This window comes from Schistocerca serialis, chromosome 7, assembly GCF_023864345.2.
Source record: "Schistocerca serialis cubense isolate TAMUIC-IGC-003099 chromosome 7, iqSchSeri2.2, whole genome shotgun sequence".
In the NCBI taxonomy this organism is placed as follows: domain Eukaryota; kingdom Metazoa; phylum Arthropoda; class Insecta; order Orthoptera; family Acrididae; genus Schistocerca; species Schistocerca serialis.
Genome location: NC_064644.1, coordinates 287,409,858 through 287,431,587, shown reverse-complemented (window position 1 = coordinate 287,431,587; position 21,730 = coordinate 287,409,858).

Below are 21,730 nucleotides of genomic sequence, written 5' to 3'. Positions count from 1 at the left end.
CTTCTGCCGTCTTTTCCTACGATTTCGCCTTCAATTTGTTTGACTTGCTTTCGTAATGCCTCAAATTCCCTTTTGACGCGTTCATTAAATTTTCCCTGATTTTCAACATGCTTATTTATGTTCTGGTACTCTTCGGTTTCTGCAAATGGCAATGGAGCTGTATCATCCGAATCCCTGTCCCCATTTAAGCTAAGACTTGTCAATTTATCTGAAATCTCCTCAACTCTTTCCGATAAATCACCTATTTGTTCTTTCTGTTTATTCACGTCTTCCGTAAGTGTCGTGACTCGGGTTTCAGTATTAACACATTTGGTAGTTAACTGTTCATATTGTTGTGTTAGATTATTTATTCTGTCATTTGGTACGGATTCCTCGATTCTCTCAAATATTTCTTCCTTATCATGTACACGTTGTAAATTAAACTATGAAAATTTCTGTACTATCACATGATCTCTTTCCTCCTGTTCTCTATCCTGTACCCTTTGTCTAATCTCTACCGCAATTAATCTATTATTGTGAGCATTCAAAATCGGTTTTACTTCTTCACTAATTTCTTTCTTTAATTCATCTTTCATGTTTTTGAAACATGTCCCTATTCGTGACTCTAACCGTGTTTCCATTGTTTCCATCTCTGTTTTAATTGTTCCTATTTGTGATTCCACTGTTTTTAATTCAGATCCCAACTGTGATCCCAGTGAATCTAACCGTGTTTCCATTGTTCCCATCTCAGTTCTAATTGTTCCTATTTGTGATCCCACTGAGTCTAACCGTGTTGCCAAAGTTCCCATCTCTGTTTTAAATTCAGATCCTAATCGTGTTTTCATTGTTCCCATTTGTGAGTCTAACCGAGATCCCAAATTTAATATTGCACCCATCAACTGCTCCATATTAAATGGTTCAAAATTCTTTTCGCCCCTAACATTTCCCGCAAAACTAACTTCCTTCCGCATAGCCATAAAGCTATCTGTGTTCGATACTATTCCAGAATCTTCTGTCGTTAATCTCGGATTCTGTGAATTTTCTGATTGAGAAAAATTTTGAAATGGTTCTGGGCTATTATCCCGACTTATTAAATTGTTTTCCACTTCATTATTCAATATAATGTTCTCCTGTGTTGGCGAGTTCGCCATGTCAACAATTTCGTCATTCTAACTATCCATCATTTTTGCCTTTATCATCGATCACGTAATCATTTCCAAAACATACAAAACTCGTCACTGTACGAAAATTACACACAATGACTATTTATCTCCAACAATACCATTTACACGAAATGTTTCCTTCAAACACGATTAACGAACAATTGAAATAATTGCACTAAATTGTCAAACCCGTAGACAAGACAACAAAAATTAAATTTTGAAAAATACCTTTAGAAGAATGCCAATTACCAAATCTACACATGCAATATAGACTACAATTACTAAACTACAAATTACTACAACAATACTACTGTCTACTATTTTTACAATCAGAAGAATTCCAAGGGACGATCCTGGCAGGGTCGCCATGTGCATGGAAGCTTATTTATATAAATGAAAATAATTTTTGTTTTTCGTAGCTGTATGTCCGATTACGCTGTTTCGTAAACAGTTGGCCCTGACTAGTATTTGTACGCAATCTGACTGCATAGAATAACAACAAAGAATGAAAGAAAATTTCTGTTACACAATTAATTAATTAAGTCCCCAGCAACTATAAAACGTACGAAACCAAAGCACAAGTGTAGTTGTTCTGTGTGTGGGAGTGTGATTCAACGTACACATCTGGCACAGTTCTTCTTCAACAAGACAAGAAATTTTAAATACCATTTATACTGAAGTAATTAAAAGAAAATAGAAATACTGTAATTGTGCAAGAAAACCAGAATTACACTCTAATACAAGAACACAAGCCAGATGCTTTGTTGACTGAACCTGTAATGACGCATTATTTACGACATTAAAATAATAAGAAAAAAAAAGCGAGTTTTGTTACCTTCATATATATTGATGCAAAGCACTCTAATCATTACAATATCTCCATTAGAACAACATCTGCTGTCTAGCCCATCAAACAACTGCATAAAACATGGAACAAGCACTCTCCACTACGACTTCTCGACAAGAACTTTTCACTACGACATCTCAGCAAGCACTCCCTACTACCACATCTCGACCAGAACTGCCAGTGGAGGCGGCTGAATAATACTCTTTGGCGCAATCTCTGGCGCTGTGGCTCAGTGTAGCCACCTTTCAACATCCATGCCCAAGGCAGGATTCGAACCTGCGACCGTAGCGTCGCGTGGTTCCAGACTGTATTGCCTAGAACCGCTCGGCCACCACGGCCGGCTACCTCGAAGGAAACGGTCTATTGACACACAGTCAACATGGGTTTATTTAGAAAACATCGTTCCTGTGAAACACAACTAGCTCTTTATTTGTGCTGTGCTGTTGGCAAGGAATTTCAGATCGATTTCGTATTCCTGGACTTCCGGTAGGCTTTTGGCACAGTACGACACAAGCGGCTCGTAGTGAAATTGCCTGCTTATGGAATATCGTCTCAGTTATGCGACTGGATTTTCGATTTCCTGTCAGAGAGGCCGCAGTTTATAGTAACTGACGGAAAGTCATCGAATAAAACAGAAGTGATTTCAGGCGTTCCCCAAGGTAGTGTTATAGGCCCTTTGCTGTTCCTTATCTAAGTAAACGATTTGGGTGGCAACCTGAGCAGCCGTCTTCGGTTGTTTGCAGATGACGCTGTCGTTTATAGACTAATAAAGTCATCAGAAGATCAAAACCAACTGCAAAACGATTTAGATAAAATATCTGAATGGTGAGAAAAGTGGCAGTTGACCATAAATAACGAAACGTGTGAGGCCATCCACATGAGTGCTAAAAGGAACTCGTTAAATTTCGGTTACACGATAAATCAGTCTAATCTAAAAGCCATAAATTCAACTAAATACCTAGGTATTACAATTACGAACAACTTAAATTGGAAAGAATGTATAGAAAATGTTGTGGAGAAGGCTAACCAAAGGCTGCGTTTTATTGGCAGGACACTTAAAAAATGTAACAGACCTGCCTACACTACGCTTGTCCGTCCTCTTTTAGAATACTGCTGCGCGGTGTGGGATCCTTACCTGATAAGACTGACGGAGTACACCGAAAATTTCAAAGAGAGGCAGCACGTTTTGTATAATCGCGAAATATGTGAGAGAGTGTCACAGAAATGATACAGGATTTGGGCTGGAAATCATTAAAAGAAAAGCGTTTTTCGTTGCGACGGAATCTTCTCACGAAATTCCAATCAACTTTCTCCTCCGAATGCGAAAATATTTTGTTGACACCAACCTACATAGTGAGGAACGATCACCACGATAAAATAAGGGAATTCAGAGCTCGTACGGAAAGATATAGGTATTCATTCTTTCCGCGCGCTATTCGAGATTGGAATAATAGGGAATTGTGATGGTGGTTCGATGAAACCTCTGCCAGGCACTTAAATGTGATTTGCAGAGTATCCATGTAGATGTAGATGTAGATGAAACGTTTAACCTTTTTGTCAGAAGGGGCCTGCCTGACAGCTCAGACATGTAAAATCAGACATGTCTTCAATGATTTAGTTATCAGTATCTCCACGGTTCCAAAATTGGTAACTGATCAATAAACAGTATAAATTGTGGGGTCTTCCACATTAATACTAAAAAAATCCTTTAAATTTCGCATGCATGGTATATTACACGAACTGAAAGGTGGTATATTCCGCTAAATAGCTAGGGATTACTATTACGAAATACTTTAATTGGAACCATCAAATGGGAAATGTTGTGGGGAAGATGAACCAATGACTGTGTTTCATTGGCAGAACTTTTTAAGATACGAGAAATATACAAAGAGAGTGCTTATACTAGGCCTGTCCATCTTCTTGTGCAGTACTGTTGTGCGATACGGGATCCATACTAGAAAGGATTGACGGAGTATACGGAAAAATTTTATGACGGTCGTCTAGTTTCCTTTCACCTCGAAATAGGGGACAAAGTGATACGCAAGATGGGATAGCATGCTTCAAAATAAAGTTGTTTTTCAAAACGGTGAAATCTTCTCACGAATTTTCAATCATAAACATTCTTCTCAGAATGCATAAAAATATTTTATTAACTCCCACCCCTACAGTGGCAAATGAACACCGTATTAACATAACGGAAATCAGAGCTATCGCGGAAATATTTAGATGCTTATTTTTCTCTCATTCTAACTGAGAATGGAACAGTCGAGAAACAGTCTGAAAGTCGTTCTGCAGACTCTCCTCCTAACACTTACGTGTGAATTGCCGGTTAATCATGTTGATGTTGTCGAATAACGGCTTTTGCTGTGTTCGAGGTTAATCTAAGGAAGGCCTTTGTTTTCTTTAACTCGGAACATGCTTTCCGATAAACTGCCAACTTTGTACAAAGTGGTACAGCTTGTTCAGTCTTTCTCGTATTTCATTTTCTAGAGTATCTTTTATTAGCTGATTACTAGAAATAATACTGCCATAAGGTTATTGTCCAATATTATAAAGGGCTTCTCCAATTCTGTTTACAACATAAAGGCTTTTTCCTTTGCATGTACATTAAATAATGTTGATGACAGTTTGCACCTATTTCCGCCTCTTGATTTGGGTTAGAGGGAACAACTGTTTTCATAATTATGAAGTTCGTTTATCAGCGGATTTTCCATCTCGTATTCAACGAACTACCACACATGTTACGTTGATGCATAAGTTCGTAGCGTTTATCTTTTGCATGCTGGTATTCTGGTTGCTACGCGTTTGTTTCTCGATTGTCATTTTCATTTGTAGTTCACTGTAGCTATTTGTTTTTAGATGTTGTCATTCCGTTATTTGGTGATAGTGAGTGGAGATGTGGACGCCTGAAATTTGAGTGCCATCTGGGTAAATCGAAACATTTCCGACATATACTATTGTTTGAGTTCAATGGAGGGGTGACACTAGCGGAGACAGCCACACACATTCGTCCCGTGGATGGGGATCATGCCACTGGACAGAACACAACAGAAAAATGGTTTTCTCGTTTTGACGTTAGTTCCCCTCCACATTCAATATGGTGTTCGGAGTTTGATGAAGATCATTTAAATGCATTAATTCTCAGTTATAAACGTCAGTGCACTCGAGAACTGGGAAATGTGATGAACTGTGATCATACCACCATCGTATAACATTTGCATGCAATGGGGAAGGTTAAAAAATCCAGTGTTTGGGTACCCCAAACTGTAAGACAAAATCAGAAAAACCAGCTGGTGGCCATATGTGCATCTCTTCTTCATTGACTGGCTGGTGAACAATACCGACCATTCCTGCCCTGTATTGTTACTGGTGACGAGAAATGGTTCCTTTATGCTGACGTACGGGAAAGGAAAGAGTGGCTGGACCCAAACAAGCAGTGACTCCCCATACAAAGACCTGAGCGCAACGACAGAAAATAACGTAATGCATCTGGAGGAACAGCGACGTTGTGGTGTACTGCGTATTGCTTCCCCGAGATTCAGCCATCAGTGCTGACATCTGTAGTCAACAGCTGAGACGTCTTGCAGACGCAGTCCGGGTGAAGTGATGTTACTCCACGTTAACGCCCCCGCACGTTCTACTAGACAGCTAGGAATTGGGTTTGGAAGTCACTGCGCCCTGAGTTTTTCACGTTTTCCTTTCTATATCAACAATCTCCATTGAGCTTCCTATCCAGATGCGAATGCGCTCCGAACATGGCTAGACGAGATCTTCGCTACAGAAACAAGCGATTTCTACAGTTGCTTAACTGAATTGTTATCCGAGTGTTGGCAGACTGCTGTAAATAGAGACGGAGAATATATTATTGATGACTGAAGTCTCTGTTGTGTTTATTAAACCTATGGAAAAACGCTACGAACTTATGCACCGACCTAATATATGTAGCTTACCTAATTGAATATGTCACTCAATTCTGACGCACTTATTGTTTGGTGGACTGCAGTCGATGGTTTACTGCTACTTCCTGTGCGATGATGCTTGCTGGCGAAGTGATTACTGCAAATAGAAAATTTTAAACACTTAATGATCAACGGCCTGAGGATGCACAAGGCAACTGAAAAGTCTGAACTGAAGACACGCAGTATGTATCCACACGACATGTAGTTAGTAACTGAAAGATTGTCATGCTGGTATCTCCATTGGCAAAAGATTTCGCGTTAGACACACAATCTGACCTCCGGGAGAGGTCTGCTAAAGGGGAAGTAACCATGAGAGAAAGGATGAATAGCCAACGAAAGGGTAACATACTATGAGTTGGAATATGGAATGACATAAGCTTCAATGTAGAAGGAAAGGTATAAAATCTGAAAAGAGAAATGCAACGACTCAGTCTAGGTGTACTGCGGATCAGTGAAGTGAAATGGAAAGAAGGAAAGGATTTCTAGTGAGACGAATATAGTGTAATACCTACAACATCAGAAAATAGTATTATGGGCGTGGGATTCGTTATATATAGAAAGGTCAGGCAGGTGGTTAATGTGAATAGTTCAGCGTAATGATTGTTCTCATCAGAACTGACAGCAAACAAATGGTAAAACAATATTTCAGCCATATGACGACGACGCAGCACAGGATGAAGGATAGAGATAGTATATGAGGATATTAAGCAGATAATAGAATTATCATAGGGAGATGATAATCTAATAAATCGTGATGGCATTCTAATAACTTTGGGAGATTGCAGCACGGAATAGAAGATAGAGTTACAAAAGAATAAACATTCTGTAATACAAATCAGAAATGAGAAACATTAATTGCTATCTGTAATATATTTCAGCTAGTAATAGCGAAAATACTGTTAAAAAACAGTACGAGGCGTAACTGGAAAAAGCCAGGAGACAGAAGTAGAAGAGGCAAGTATAAGTAAAAAGAAAATAGCTGCGAAGAAATCTAGGGTAGCAGAAGAAACACGTCAATTGAAAGGAGGAAATACGGAACCGTTCATGGAGATAGGCATAAGGAATAAAATAAATAGAAAACGCGTGGTAGATAAGGGAAATGGCTCTGGGAAAAATATCAAGCAATTGCAACAGAAAGTTTGTCAGAGGGATTCAGCTTGCATACGGGTAAGTCAGAATAACCTTCTGTGAAATTAGAAGCACTGGCTTCAACAATTAGAGTGCCATAGGAATTCCACATTGAACGCCAAGGAGAGAGGAGACTTTAACATAGATTTGGAGGACTAGCAATCAGACAAGGTAAATGGGATAGTTAACATCCCATCGGAATTTCTTAAATCATTGGGTAAATGTGCAATTATGTGTATATTCAAATTAGTCTGTAGAGTCGATGACACTGTAGACAAACCATCAGACTTTCGGAAAAATGTCTTCTACACAAACCCGAAGATAGCAAGGGCGGCTAAGAACGACAATCCGCCTAATAAGAATAGTGCACAGAAGAATGGAAAAGAAAACTGATGAACTATTAGATGAGGTTACTTTGACTTTCTGAAAGGTAGAGACGCGAGACAGACAAATCTGCAGTTTCGAATGATAATGGAAGCAGAACTGAAGAAAAATCAAGACACGTTCATCGGCTTTGTAGGTCTAGAAAAAGCGTACGACGTTGTAAGATCGATGAAAGATGTTGAAATTCTGAGAAAAATTTGGAATAAGCTATAGGGAATGATGGCTAGTATCCAATATGCACAAGAAACAATACGCAACAATAAAAATGGAAGACTGTGAATGAAGTGTTCGGGCTCAAAACGGTTTAAAACAGGGAAGCAGTATCTCGCTCCACTGTTGAAAGTGCAGGGTGCGCCTGAACTCTGCCGACAACCATTTCGGAGCTTCTCGAGGGATAGTTTCCAAGTATTTTGATATAACGGATCAGAGGTGTCCGGTGGCTCGTTACCACGTATTTGTTTAATTATTATTTTTTGGTCTGTTTCCCTGGTTGAAATTGTATGGTAGTGATTCATGGACTGTGGGAAAAATCGGGAAACAAGAGAATCTGTCAAAATACCTCAACAACAGTGAAGAAACTTGTAATATGCAATCAACAGAGCGTACATCATAAATACAGACTCCTGCAAGAACCCTCATCTGTGTCACGTAGTGGCAGTCGCTGCGGAAACAGCTCTGAATGATGTCTTCATGTCGTTGTTCTACTGCATTCAGTGAACTCTCACAGGAGGTGCATATCGACCAGCTGTTCACCAGCAAACCTATCCATTCGGCTACGTATCACCGTTGACGTACCACAGATTGCAGGCTTGAGTCGAAGAGCGAAAAAAATGTTACTGTTTGTCAACAGCAAGTACGAAAGGAACAACTTTGTTTACATACAAGACATACAGCACATACCGTCGACATCTGTGCTGTTGTCCAGGCACTTCCAGTGTAACAGAGATGCAAAGATAATTGATATAATTGTTGTTGTTGTTGTCTTCAGTCCTCAGACTGGTTTATGCAGCTCTCCTTGCTACTCTATCCTGTGCAAGCTTCTTCATCTCCCAGTACTTACTGCAACCTACATCCTTCTGAATCTGCTTCGTGTATCCATCTCTTGGTCTCCCTCTCCGATTTTTACCCTCCACACTGACCTCCAATTCTAAATTGGTGATCCCTTGATGCCTCAACACATGTCCTACCAACCGATCCCTTCTTCTTGTCAAGTTGTGCCACAAACTCCTCTTCCCCCCAATTCTATTCAATACCTCCTCATTAGTTATGTGATCTACCCATCTAATCTTCAGCATTCTTCTGTAGCACCACATTTCGAAAGCTTCTATTCTCTTCTTGTCCAAACTATTTATCGTCCACGTTTCACTTCCATACATGGCTACACTCCATACAAATACTTTGAGAAACGACTTCCTGACACTTAAATCTATACCCGATGTTAACAAATTTCTCTTCATCAGAAACGCTTTCCTTCCCGTTGCCAGTCTACATTTTATATCCTCTCTACTTCGACCATCATCAGTTATTTTGCTCCCCAAATAGCAAAACTCCTTTACTATTTTAAGTGCCTCATTTCCTAATCGAAATCCATCAGCATCACCCGACTTAATTCGATTACATTCCATTACCCTCGTTTTGCTTTTGTTGATGTTCATCTTATATCCTCCTTTCAAGACACTGTTCATTCCGTTCAACTGCTCCTCCAAGTCCTTTGCTGTCTCTGACAGAATTACAATGTCATCAGCGAACCTCAATGTTTTTATCTCTTCTCCATGGATTTTAATACCTACTTCGAATTTTTCTTTTGTTTCCTTTACTGCTTGCTCAATATACAGATTGAAAAACATCAGGGAGAGGCTACAACCCTGTCTTACTGCCTTCCCAACCACTGCTTCCCTTTGATGCCCCTCGACTCTTATAACTGGCATCTGGTTTCTGTACAAATAGGAAATAGCCTTTCGCTCCCTGTATTTTACCCCTGCCACCTTTAGAATTGGAAAGTGAGTATTCCAGTCAACATTGTCAAAAGCTTTCTCTAAGTCTACAAATGCTAGAAATGTAGGTTTGCCTTTCCTTAATCTATTTTCTAAGATAAGTCGTACGGTCAGTATAGCCTCACGTGTTCCAATATTTCTATGGAATCCAAACTGATCTTCGCCGAGGTCGGCTTCTACCAGTTTTTCCATTCGTCTGTAAAGAATTCGCGCTAGTATTTTGCAGCTGTGACTTATTAAACTGATAGTTCGGTAATTTTCACATCTGTCAATACCTGCTTTCTTTGGGATTGGAATTATTAATTATTCTTGAAGTCTGAGGGTATTTCGCCTGTCTCATACATATTGCTCATCAGATGGTAGAGGTTTGTCAGGACAGGCTCTCCTAAGCCGCCAGTAGTTCCAATGGAATGTTGTCAACTCCCGGGGCCTTGTTTCGACTCAGATCTTTCAGTGCTCTGTCAAACTCTTCACGCAGTGTCGTATCTCCCATTTCATCTTCATCTACATCCTCTTCCATTTCCATAATAATGTCCTCAAGTACATAGTCCTTGTATAGACCCTCTATATACTCCTTCCACCTTTCTGCTTTCCCTTCTTTGCTTAGAACTGGGTTTCCATCAACGCTCTTGATATTCATACAAGTGACTCTCTTTTCTCCAAAGGTCTTCCTGTAGGCAGTGTCTATCTTACCCCTAGTGAGATAAGTCTCTACATCTATACATCTGTCCTCTAGCCATCCCTGCTTAGGCATCTTGCACTTCCTGTCGATCTCATTTTTGAGACGTTTGTATTCCTTTTTGCCTGCTTCATTTACTGCGTTTTAATATTTTCTCCTTTCATCAATTAAATTCAGTATTTCTTCTTTTACCCAAGGGTTTCTACTAGCCCTCGTCTTTTTACCTACTTGATCCTCTGCTGCCTTCACTACTTCATCCCTCAGAGCTACCCATTCTTCTTCTACTGTATTTCTTTTCCCCATTCGTGTCAATTGTTCCCTCATGCTCTCCCTGAAACTCTGTACAACCTATGGCTTAGTCAGTTTATCCAGGTCCCATCTCCTTAATTTCCCACCTTTTTGCAGTTTCTTCATTTTTAATCTGCAGTTCATAACCAATAGATTGTGGTCAGACTCCACATCTGCCCCTGGAAATGTCTTACAATTTAAAATCTGGTTCCTAAATCTCTGTCTTACCATTATATAATCTATCTGATACCTTCTAGTATCTCCAGGATTCTTCCATGTATGCAACCTTCTTTTATGATTCTTGGACCAAGAGTTAGCTATGATTAAGTTATGCTCTGTGCAAAATTCTACCAGACGGCTTCCTCTTTCATTTCTCTCCTCCAATGCATATTCACCCACTATGTTTCCTTCTCTCCCTACTCTAGAATTCCAGTCACCCATGACTATTAAATTGTCGTCTCCCTTCACTACCTGAATAATTTCTTTTATGCAATTTCTATGTAAGGATCCAACGGAGACTTCTTATCCATTACACGAAAAAATTATGAAAATATCCCATGAAACCTCCGAAATTATAGTAGTGAAGTTCTGATTCGTTCTGTATACATCACGGAAGCAATGAAACAAATAAAAGAGAGATCGAATAGTAGGATTAAAATTGAGGAAGAAAGAATGCGAGTGATAAGCCCCAACTGAAAACATATCAGTGAATGTGAATAGTCACTACAGGGATTGTTGAATGGAGCGAACAGCCTAATAAATACAGAATGTGGATTGAGAGTAAACAGAAATAAGACGGAAGTCTTGAGAAGCAACAGATATGAGATTTGAAAAAAAAACGTATCATAAGAATTGGTGACCAAAAAGTAGTCGAAGTGAAGGAATTCTCCTACCCTGGGAGCAAAATAATGACGAATGAAGTGAGGACGTAGAAAGCAGAATAGCACAGGCAAAAAGGACGCTCCTGGCCAAAAGAAGTCTACTATAGTCAAACATTGGCCTTAACTTGAGGAAGAAGTGTGGTAGTGATTCATAGACTTTGGAAAAATAGGGTAAGAAGAGAATCCAAACCTTTCAGACTTGGTACTAAAGAAGAATTTTGAAAATTATGTGGACTGATAAGATAAGGAATGAGGAGATATTCCGCAGTATCTACGAGGCGAGGAATATACAGAAAACACTGACGAGAGGAAGAGACTTGGTAGGACATTCGTTAAGACATCAGAGAAAGCTTCCATGGTACCAGAGAGAGATGGCAGTGCTAAAACTTTAGAGGAAGACAGAGACTGGAATACTTCCAACAAATAATTGAGGTCGTTAGTAGCAAGTGCTACTTTGAGATAAAAAGGTTAGCACAAGTCAATTATTCGTGGCTGGTCCCGTCAAACCAATCAGAATACTGATGTCAAAAAAAAGAAAAAGAACTGGAGCAACATCTTTCACATAGCCTGTTTGGACTATATACACTACAGCGCCAAAGAAACTGGTATAGGCATGGGTATTCAAATACAAAGATATATTCACAGGCAGATTCCGGGTCTGCGGTCGGCAACGCCTGTGTGAGACAACAAGGGCCTAAGGTCTGGTGCAGTTGTTAGATAGGTTACTGCAGCTAAAATGGCAGGTTATCAAGATTTAAGTGAATTTGCATGTGGTGTTAGAGTCAGCGCACGAGCGATGGGACACAGTATCTCCGAGGTAGTTATGAAGTGCGGATTTTCCCGTACAACCATTTTGCGTGTGTACCGTGAATATTAGGAATCCGATAACACACAAAATCTCCGACATTTCTGCGGCCGGGAAAACATCCTGCAAGAAAGGGACAAACGACGTCTGAAGAGAATCGTTCAACTTGACAAAAGTGCAACACTTCCGCAGATTACTGCAGATTTCTGTGATGGGCCATAAACAAGTGCAAACGTGCGAACCATTCAACGAAACATCATCGATATGGGCTTTCGTACCCTAAGGCACGACACAAAGCTTTACGCCTCACCGACATTGGACGTTGATCACTGGAAACATGTTGCTTGGTCGGACGAGTCTCGTTTCAAATTGTATCGAAAGAAAGTACGTCTGCGGGTATGGGAAGAACCTCATGAACCCATCGACTCTGCATGTCAGCAGGGGACTGTTCAAGCTGGTGGAGCCTCTGTAATGGTATGGGGCGTGTGCAGTTGAAGAGATATGGGATCCCTGGTACGTCTAGATGCGACTGTGGTAGGTGACGTAAGCACCCTGTCTGATCACCTGCATCCATTCATGTCTATTGTGCATTCCGACGGACTTGGGCAATTCCAGCAGGAAAATGCGACACCCCACGCGTCCAGAATTGCTAAAGAGTGGCTTCAGGAACGCTCTTCTGAATTTAAATTACTTCTAAGACTTCCCATACATGAACATTGTTGAGCATATCTTGATGACTAGCAGTGTGCTGTTCAGAAGAGATCTACAACCCCTAGTTCTCATACAGATTTATGGACAACCCTGCAGAATTAATAGTGTGAATTCCTCCCAGCTCTACTTCAGACGTTAGTCGAGTCCATGCCACGTCGTGTTCCGGCACATCTGCTTGCTCGTGGCAGCCCTATATGACATTAGATAGTCTACCAGAATCTCTTGCTCTTCAGTGTAGATGAAGAGGATTTTATGTGATCAGTGAAAAACATCAAATAGACAACTTGGTCTCCTAAATGCAATGAAATATTTAAAAGTAAACCTTTTGAAGTAAACGAGGACTACTTTATTTGTTGCGAGGCTATTTCTTCAAAGTGAATGCAAGATAGTGCGATTACTTCTAAGATTACAATTTCTCTCAACTGACATAAGGACGACAGTCGTCTATAGATTAAACGGAAATCAGTTGAAGATTTTGTCTCTGTGAGAAGAATTGTTTTTTCTAGAAAAACTACGTCTGAGCTGAGGAAAGGGTTACGCTTGAAAGAAAACGGAGCGCGAAATTTATTACTAGATGCAAGTAATAAAAAGTAGCATTTGGAGAAATGCATGCGATGCTGTCAAGTAATTCTGAAATGCTGCTTTATGCTTCGAGGTACACAGTTGTGCTGACAGGAATAAAAAAAAAAAAAAAGACCACGGCGTCTGGGCTTTCACAGTGATTACTGCCGCATGTGATTCAGATGTTAAGTATTGGCTAAAACTTTCCCGAAGAGAGCAAGGTGAAATGTTCGAGGGGAATCTCTTTTACAATCATTCGAAAGCTTTTACCTTAATTGAGATTTTGTCCTCCTGACACAACATGTTCAGTATCGTAGCGTAATTGTTCTACAGCTACTAACGATTGAGAGCTAAAAGACTGATTATGCATAGTTTATTTAAGCGAAAATTATGTTTCATTTTCGCAATTATATCACTCGATCATTTACTAACAACGTAACCGATGAATGAACACTGAAAGAAATTCATGATTCAGATTGTAAAATGCGGAGCTGTATCTTAAATTTAGTTTTCATTAATCTCTTATCCATTACAGACCTTTTACACATTAAATTACATGCGTGTTTACTGTTATTACAATAATAATGTTTACATTGAGACCGTTTGTGTGCATCTGAATATAGGCAACATTTGTTTTGTCAGACGCATTTCGAATCATATTAATAAGACATTACCACCGACCTGAAATACATATAAATTTTCATTTGTTTGCAGCACCTTCACTTTAAATATTCAGTTATTGTACATTTAAGTTTTGAACGGTTCTGACTGTGGCACTTTTTGTTCAGTTACATTATACTGCAAACTGTGACTTGCTTTAATCATAACTATATGTCTGAGTGATCCTAAATGCCATTATTATTACGTAAATTTTAGTGGATTTAGTGATGCCAGTGGTCAATTTCGGAACAAGAATGAATATTCTAATTAATTAATTTAACAAAATTGAACCTTAAATTGCTGGTGTATCCATTTAACACCACAATAAAATAAAAACAGTGAATAATTGAGGGAATATGAATGAGATCAGTGGCATATTTAAGTTTAGAAAATAATGACACGTTGTATTAATTATTTGCAAAGGATACATTGAAGTGGAAACTATACAAATTCTCCCCTGAATTATTTCCTTTTGCAATGCAATCTGACTTTGTTTTATGGCTCCGCTATGAGGCCAAAATCTATTCAAATGGAATCAATCACACCGCAAACTATGGTTCACCTGAGAACAGGGAGCTATGAGTATCATTTAACAATCCCACGCCAGTGCAAAAATACTGTACCCTTTCACTTTAATTGAGGCGTGAGCAGAAAAGGCACGCTGTGGGCATGGAGCGGTGGGCTGCGGCAGCTGTAATCTTCTGACGCGTCAACGGAAATTTGCAAACTACGTTGTCCGGTGTTCTGATTATCAGAAGGCTGGAAAATTTCCTATCAGAGCCCTGAAATCCCAGCAGATTTCAGTGTGATTTGCACCAGTTCGCAGGTGAGGACAAAGCAATTTGACCCACAGGCACGACGGTGTGTGCTGGAATTGTCAAGTGTCAGACGTCCGACTCAGGACGAATAAGTTCATCCTCATGACACGCCGATATGAGCAGCTGGAAACTGTCATTCGCTCTTGGTCCACCACAAGATACAGCCGACGAGTCTCACCCACCAGCTAAGACCTAAAGTTCTCCACCAGGGGAGGACCAGAAAATGAAGAAGGCAAAGAATCACACGCCTCTGTACTGGAGCCGAATTAGAGAAAACTAAACCAACTCCATATTGCACAAAGTAAACGAACTATCGTCTATTCATTAAATCTCCGTTCATGACTGTTTGATTGGTCAGGTTGCCAATTCAGACAGAGCACCAACGTTCCCATGCTGAGGGAGCAAGCCTCCACTTTGCATACTCTCAGAGGAGCCAATCGGCGACTTCAGATCTCTCTTCTCTGAAAAAAGAAGATTTTAGGTTAGAGAGGCGTCGCTCTCATGGTAAGCATGGCCATATTTTGGCAAAAAGCATCTATCTAGATATCACAGTCTTAGTGAAATATACGTTTTCGACGCTTGGTAAAAGAACCAGGCGACTTCCTGGCGGCAGGGGGTTACAGTCTTGGCTTCACTAAACACGTGCACCCGCAACTCTGTCTGTATCCTCCCAGCCTCTAACAAGAGAACGCACAGTTTTATGACCTTCTTATAGTTTGCACGACAGCTCAGTTAACACCAGCCTCTCTTAAATGGCTTCCTCCACCCACTTTGCGCCAACTGGCCGCCTTCTTGACGGACAACTGCCTCTTCCAGGTAAAATGTTTTGCGAACAAGCACCCTCGTCCGACTCTAAGCAGGAAGAGAGGACTACGGCAATAAGTCCCTCTGCAGCGCTACTTCCTAGAATCACTTGCACAACCAGGTCGCTGCACTCAGCATTTATGGTCCCAATTCTTCTCTCTCCCTGTTCTCTTTCGCCTCCACTACGGTCCTTCGGCTTCATGCTCTCATCAGGTTACGCATGCTGTCATAAGAGACAGGTGTGCCACCTGTCAATATTGCTTACTGTATGTTTTAACATTGTTGTTCACGTTCCCTTGCTGTAGTGCTGGTGACGCTGTTATTGTGCTTCTAGCACTAAAAACTGTTTTCAGCACAGGGCACAAATTGCACACGAATTTACATGAATTATTTTTAGTTACAACCGTCTGAATGTAACTTAATAATGACAATATTTGTTTTAGGAAAACAAATGTGCCCTTATTGAGCTGCATAAAGATGGTCCTAAACTAAAAATCACTAAAATAACATTGGTAGCAATTGAGGTTCGATAGATCGAAGACATTAAATATCATGCACACTGCATACCACCATGTAACTTATAGGGCACCAAGTAGTCTTTCCAACAGTGGGACTGCCAGCTATGGGATGTATTTTCAGATGTCTGTGGTCAAAGTTTACATATATGTGTGTGTGTGCGCGCGCGCGCATGTGTATGTGTGCGTGTGTGTGTGTTTTTGTGTTTGTGTCAGTTATTGGGCAAGAATTAGTAGTGAGTTGTTGTTGTTTATATGTGTCTAGCCGCTTTTCAATTGCTTGCTGTCTGGTATGCCTTCTTGACTGTGATAGTTTTCATGCAGTGGAATCAGATATACAGAGTGTCTATTATATAAAGGAATGGCACAGTTTCAATGGTATATTACAACAGTTTTATTTGGACTATTTATAGAAACTCATTTATCAGACTGAAAGTAAATTAACTTAGTTTTTCTTTAAATTGTTCAGTATATGTATCTTTAGCTGTACGGCAAACATTCAACCTAAAATCCAATTCTTCCCACACTTTGGTTAACAAGTTCTGTGTAATAAATGCAACAACCAATTTAATACTGTGTTTCTACTCCGTCAAATCATTAGTTAGTGGTGGAAGGTAGACATGGTCTTTCATAAAGCCCCATGACGTAAAGTCAGGTCAACGTGGTGACAAACGGAAAAGAACTGTGTCGTTTTGGCAATCCAACAGGCAGAGACCTCGACGTTCAGCCTTTCTAGTACAAAGAGAGGTCATTAGAGAGGGGCTCCATCTTGTTGCCAAATAAAATTTGAGGATCACCTTTTAATAGTGGAAAGAGCCCTTTTTGCAAAACATCCATCTAATCCATGTCTGTTGCAGTACCTTCTGCGAAAATATATAGTCTGTACACGTGACGCTGGGACACGGCGCACAATCTCTTTGATACTGCACAAGTTTGTGAGGATGTTCTGACCCCCAGACGCGAACATTAAGAATATTATCTTACACCTTAGAGGACAAGTTGCCACAGCATCGGGAAAGTCACCAACACGTTGCAACACCTCGCTTGCAAAGTTTAAACGTAGTTCACAGTCATGTAGATTTAAAACATGTACCAACTATAGTAGATATTGATGCATGAGTAAACGTTTTCTTTATACCTCCCACACTGCTATCTTGGGCAGCTGAAGTTCACGACCTACATGCCGAACGGACCTCACAGGAATACGAATTTTCCGTGCTCTTCTATAGTCAACATCCTCTTCTGATACGTTTAGCTGTCCCGCCCTTCTACCTTCACACACAGCGATTCGAAATGATTATACCATCGGCGGTTAATTTTGCTACATGGAACTTCAAACGAAACGCACGTTGAACTGAAATTACTGATACATTCTTAGCAAACAGCAGAACATGAAACTCTTCACGATCAGCGGACGACATTTTGCGTATGTGGCGCTGCAAACGACAAAAAAAAATCCATACTCAAGTATGTGCGTATCTTACACTATTTGACTTACTTTTTAACTGTGATCTTAAACGAACACATTACAGAGCTTACTGTTGATACTATTAAAATTTATAACTAGGACATTATTTTTTTGGACACCCTAATTATTCTGGGTGTTCATTTGGAGGTGAAATAGATTTAGCAAAACAAATATTGCCTTTTTCAGTTTGACATGAGCGGTCATAACTTAAAAAAAAAAACATTAACAGGAAATTAACAGCAACTGGAGATTGTCAGATCAAAAACATCAATAATGATTACTATTATTTCTAAAGGATCATAGTACGCACTGAAGATGTCGTTCCTTGATAGTAGACGACCATCAGAGCTACGTGCTTGCTTTTGTTTCTTCTAAGGAAAATTTGGGATTTAAGTAACGATTACTAACCTACGCTCTTTAACTACCTTTTGTCCATTTTACAAAGAGAAAGTAAAACAATTAAAATTAAAGAGAGCTAATAATAAGCAAACGTGAGAAAGAATGAAAGCGAAGAACAGAAAAAATAAGAAAGAGATGCATCATCGTTATGAAATAGAACATATGGATTACAAAGCTGGTACATTTGTTACTTTTAACAAACTAAATATCACTGACAATCTAAACAAACGCAAAATGCAATTAGAGTATTTTTCTCCTGAAAAAATCACTCAGGATTACTGATTAAAAACTCCTGCTTCTCGAAATATTCTCTCGGAATCAATTTTCTTGCTTACAAATGACCATCAAATGATAGCGGTAGATGGTTTCATTAGTACAGTGGCGTAGTTAGATAGTTTGGCACCAGATATGTTGTTTCAACTTGTCACCACCTCATATTTAATAATGGATCAGTTTAATTGATTTTTAATGTAGGAGTACGAATAATCAAAATGCGTCTTAGTGATAGATAACTGACAGGTAGCTTAGCATCTCTTCCTTCTGTTTCTGCTGTAAATTTTGGAACTTCGTTACCAAATTGATGCCTTTAGTTCCACAACCTTCGACTGACAAAATTGTCAAACTAAATAGTCATGTTTCATATGTAGTGAACCTACAGTAACTTTTAATTACTTAGAGTTTCGAGGAACTCCTCTTATTTGACTCTATCGAAACAAGCAACATTAAGTAAAGCATTAACGCCAAAATGAAGTTGGCAACGGATTCGGAAAAGCTTAAAGACATCCCACCAAGAGGCTCGTCTTTTGGAAATTTTGCAGTTTGCAGATATCCTTGGTTAGGAATTTCTGCGAGAATACTATCTTAAGAAATCCAAACATAATTATCAACTAAGTAAACTTTTTTTCAGTTGTGGTTAACTCAGATGCCAAGGTTTAATCAGTTTGCTAGGCGTCAAAACTGCAAAACGATCTGCCATACGTCCCAGGGTTTTGCAGCGCATATCTATTTCTTACAGAAACCCGTTGATGCACTGTAACATTGACCTTCTCGGTTTCTGGTGCAAAGTTCCTCCTTCTGGAGAACAGCAAGTTGAGCCACCCACACAGACCTGGTACTCTGTACGGACCGACCCCCGTCACTCAGCCAGCAACGCCACTAAATTGTACAAAAACGACTCACATGCTATGTACGATGAAAAGGCTGCTGTTTAACATGATCCAACCGGTGAAAAGTTTCCAGCTGAGATTCAAGTTCCAACGGATATTTTATTTCTTCACAAATTTAGCATTTTTTGCAACTATTTGATGACATTCTCCATCTTTTCCTATCTCGTACCTCCTTTTGTTACTGAGAAATATGTTAAATGTGTTATACGATTTATGTCGCTGTATAGTGTTTCCCTCTGCTACTCCTTCCAGTCGTAAGCTAAATGTTCTGTATTCAATGGAGGATGTCCCACAAAAACTTACTGTAAATGGGGTAAAAGTAACGTAAGAGCTACGTCGCAGCAATTATTTAAATAAATTCTTCATATCGTGCCTTTTCTAGCCATTTAAACTCAAGGTTTCTGTAAACCACAACATTTCAAAATTTTCCGATTTTTTCTTCTCTGATACTCCAATGGTTCAACGCTCACGAAAACAGATTTCTGAGCCACATCTTTACAGTGGACAATATTTGTTACCGTGCCAATAGAGATGATACACTGAAGAAAAATTCATTCTCCTTTGCCAACTTATTTCTGATGTCAATGATGAATTTTCACTCTAAAGAAGAGGATGCTTTAATTTTAAACTTCATGGCAGATTAAAACTGTGTGCCGGACCAGGACTCGAATCCGAGATTCTTACAAATCGCGCGAAATGGTTCTAGCCACTAAGCAAACCAAGCACGACGCAGGACCCAATCTCACGGCTTTATTTCCACCATTACCTAGGAGAATATACTACATACTAGCAGCAGTAATACTATGAGGCCGGGTTCTGAGTCTCGCTTCATTACCTCAGTTGACAGTTGTCTGCAAAAGGCATTGTCTGCAAAGGTAAATGTTCCACGTTCGAGTTCCAGTCTGTAATACAGTTTTAATTGACGAATAAGTTTTACTTCTGGTACATTCCTTATTTCTTCCATCCTGGGGAATCTTGCTGGCTCCGTCCAGTGCTTGTGTTACTGTTTCGCTCCATCCCCCCCCCCCCATCCCCCAACACCTCCCACCTCTCCAAGCTAGCCACTGATCTCCTTTCCCTATAGTTCGTAGCTTTCGTCTTAGCGGTTTTTATTCATAAACCATATTGCGTACTAAGATAAGTATTTATTTCATTGAAGGGAAGAACTGCGCTTTTTTATCATTTTAGTTATTTTATGGGTTACTAAGAAATACTTGTCTGCCTCTGCATGTTTTTCAGATTAGTTTCAGTATTCCCAGTGTTTCAGTGCTCGTCATTTTGTCAGACAGTTTCACAAGGTTCACTACCGCTACGAAAATATTCTGAACGTTGAAATTATTTGTTGCGTATTGTAGAGAATTTTGTGTGTGTGTGTGTGTGTGTGTGAGTGTGTGTGTGTGTGTGTGTGTGTGTGTGTGTGTGCAGTGATCACCGCATGTGATGTGCTAAGGCAGCGTACATCAAGAGTATTTCTGATGTTTTCTAAAGTTACACTTGCAAGAAAACATACTACTTTTTTCTCACTACCATTTTTCCTGAAGTACTTTATTAAAAATTTGTTTGTGAACTTTAGGACAATATCTGATACTAGTAGAGCTTCTTTGGCAAGAAATGTTCTTTTCTCTTTGCTATTCTATTGTTTGTGTCCTATTTGCTTAATACAATGGGCATTATTTTCTTACAGCCTACCAGAATTCCTTCGCTTCATCTGCCACATCTTCCCCAATTTTTATGGAACATATGTCGTTAAACTCATTTCCTCGGCCCCTAGGTTTTGAATTGCTCGCAATCTATATTCTGTGTTCAATAGCCAGTTCATCACAATCAAAACGTTTTGTACTTAGTCTTCATTTTCACACTTGACCACAATATAGTTACCCAATCTTAACATTTAAATCGTTTCAATCTAAACCTTTCTTTTATTTTCTTCATTGCTTCCTCGGTACAAAGGCTCAAAAGTAGACAACAAAAAGAGAATACGTTTCTTATGCCTTCTTTCATCCCAACACCTCTGTCTTGTACTTCAATTCCTATTGTTCTGCCTTTACTACTTCACATGGTCTGTATCACCTGCCTTACTTTATGTACTTGTTCCTTCTACCCACACTGACTACTGCGTTAAGCAGCAGAATTCTACTGCTCCTTTAAGGTTGCCTCAATTCTTTTAAATTCTCTGAAACTGAATTCGGCTACTTTGTATGCAAAAAGACCTCCGAACGGCTATTTCATTTTACATTTCGTTATGATAAACCTGCAGATACACAGCTTCGCTTCCTTTACACCATTTATTCGTTTTATTTCTAAGTTACTTACATTGTTCTATACTTTCTTTCTTGGAACATTTTTGATTTTCTCCTCTAGCGTGGATCAGTTGAAGTATTTCTCTCGTTACTCACAATTTCTTGCCCTTTGCCTCTCTTACAGCAATATTCTTTTGCTCAGCTTTTGCAACTACCCACGAAATGTCCATTCCTCCTTAACTGAACGACCTACTGTTTTACTCAGCCATAGGGAAATCCAA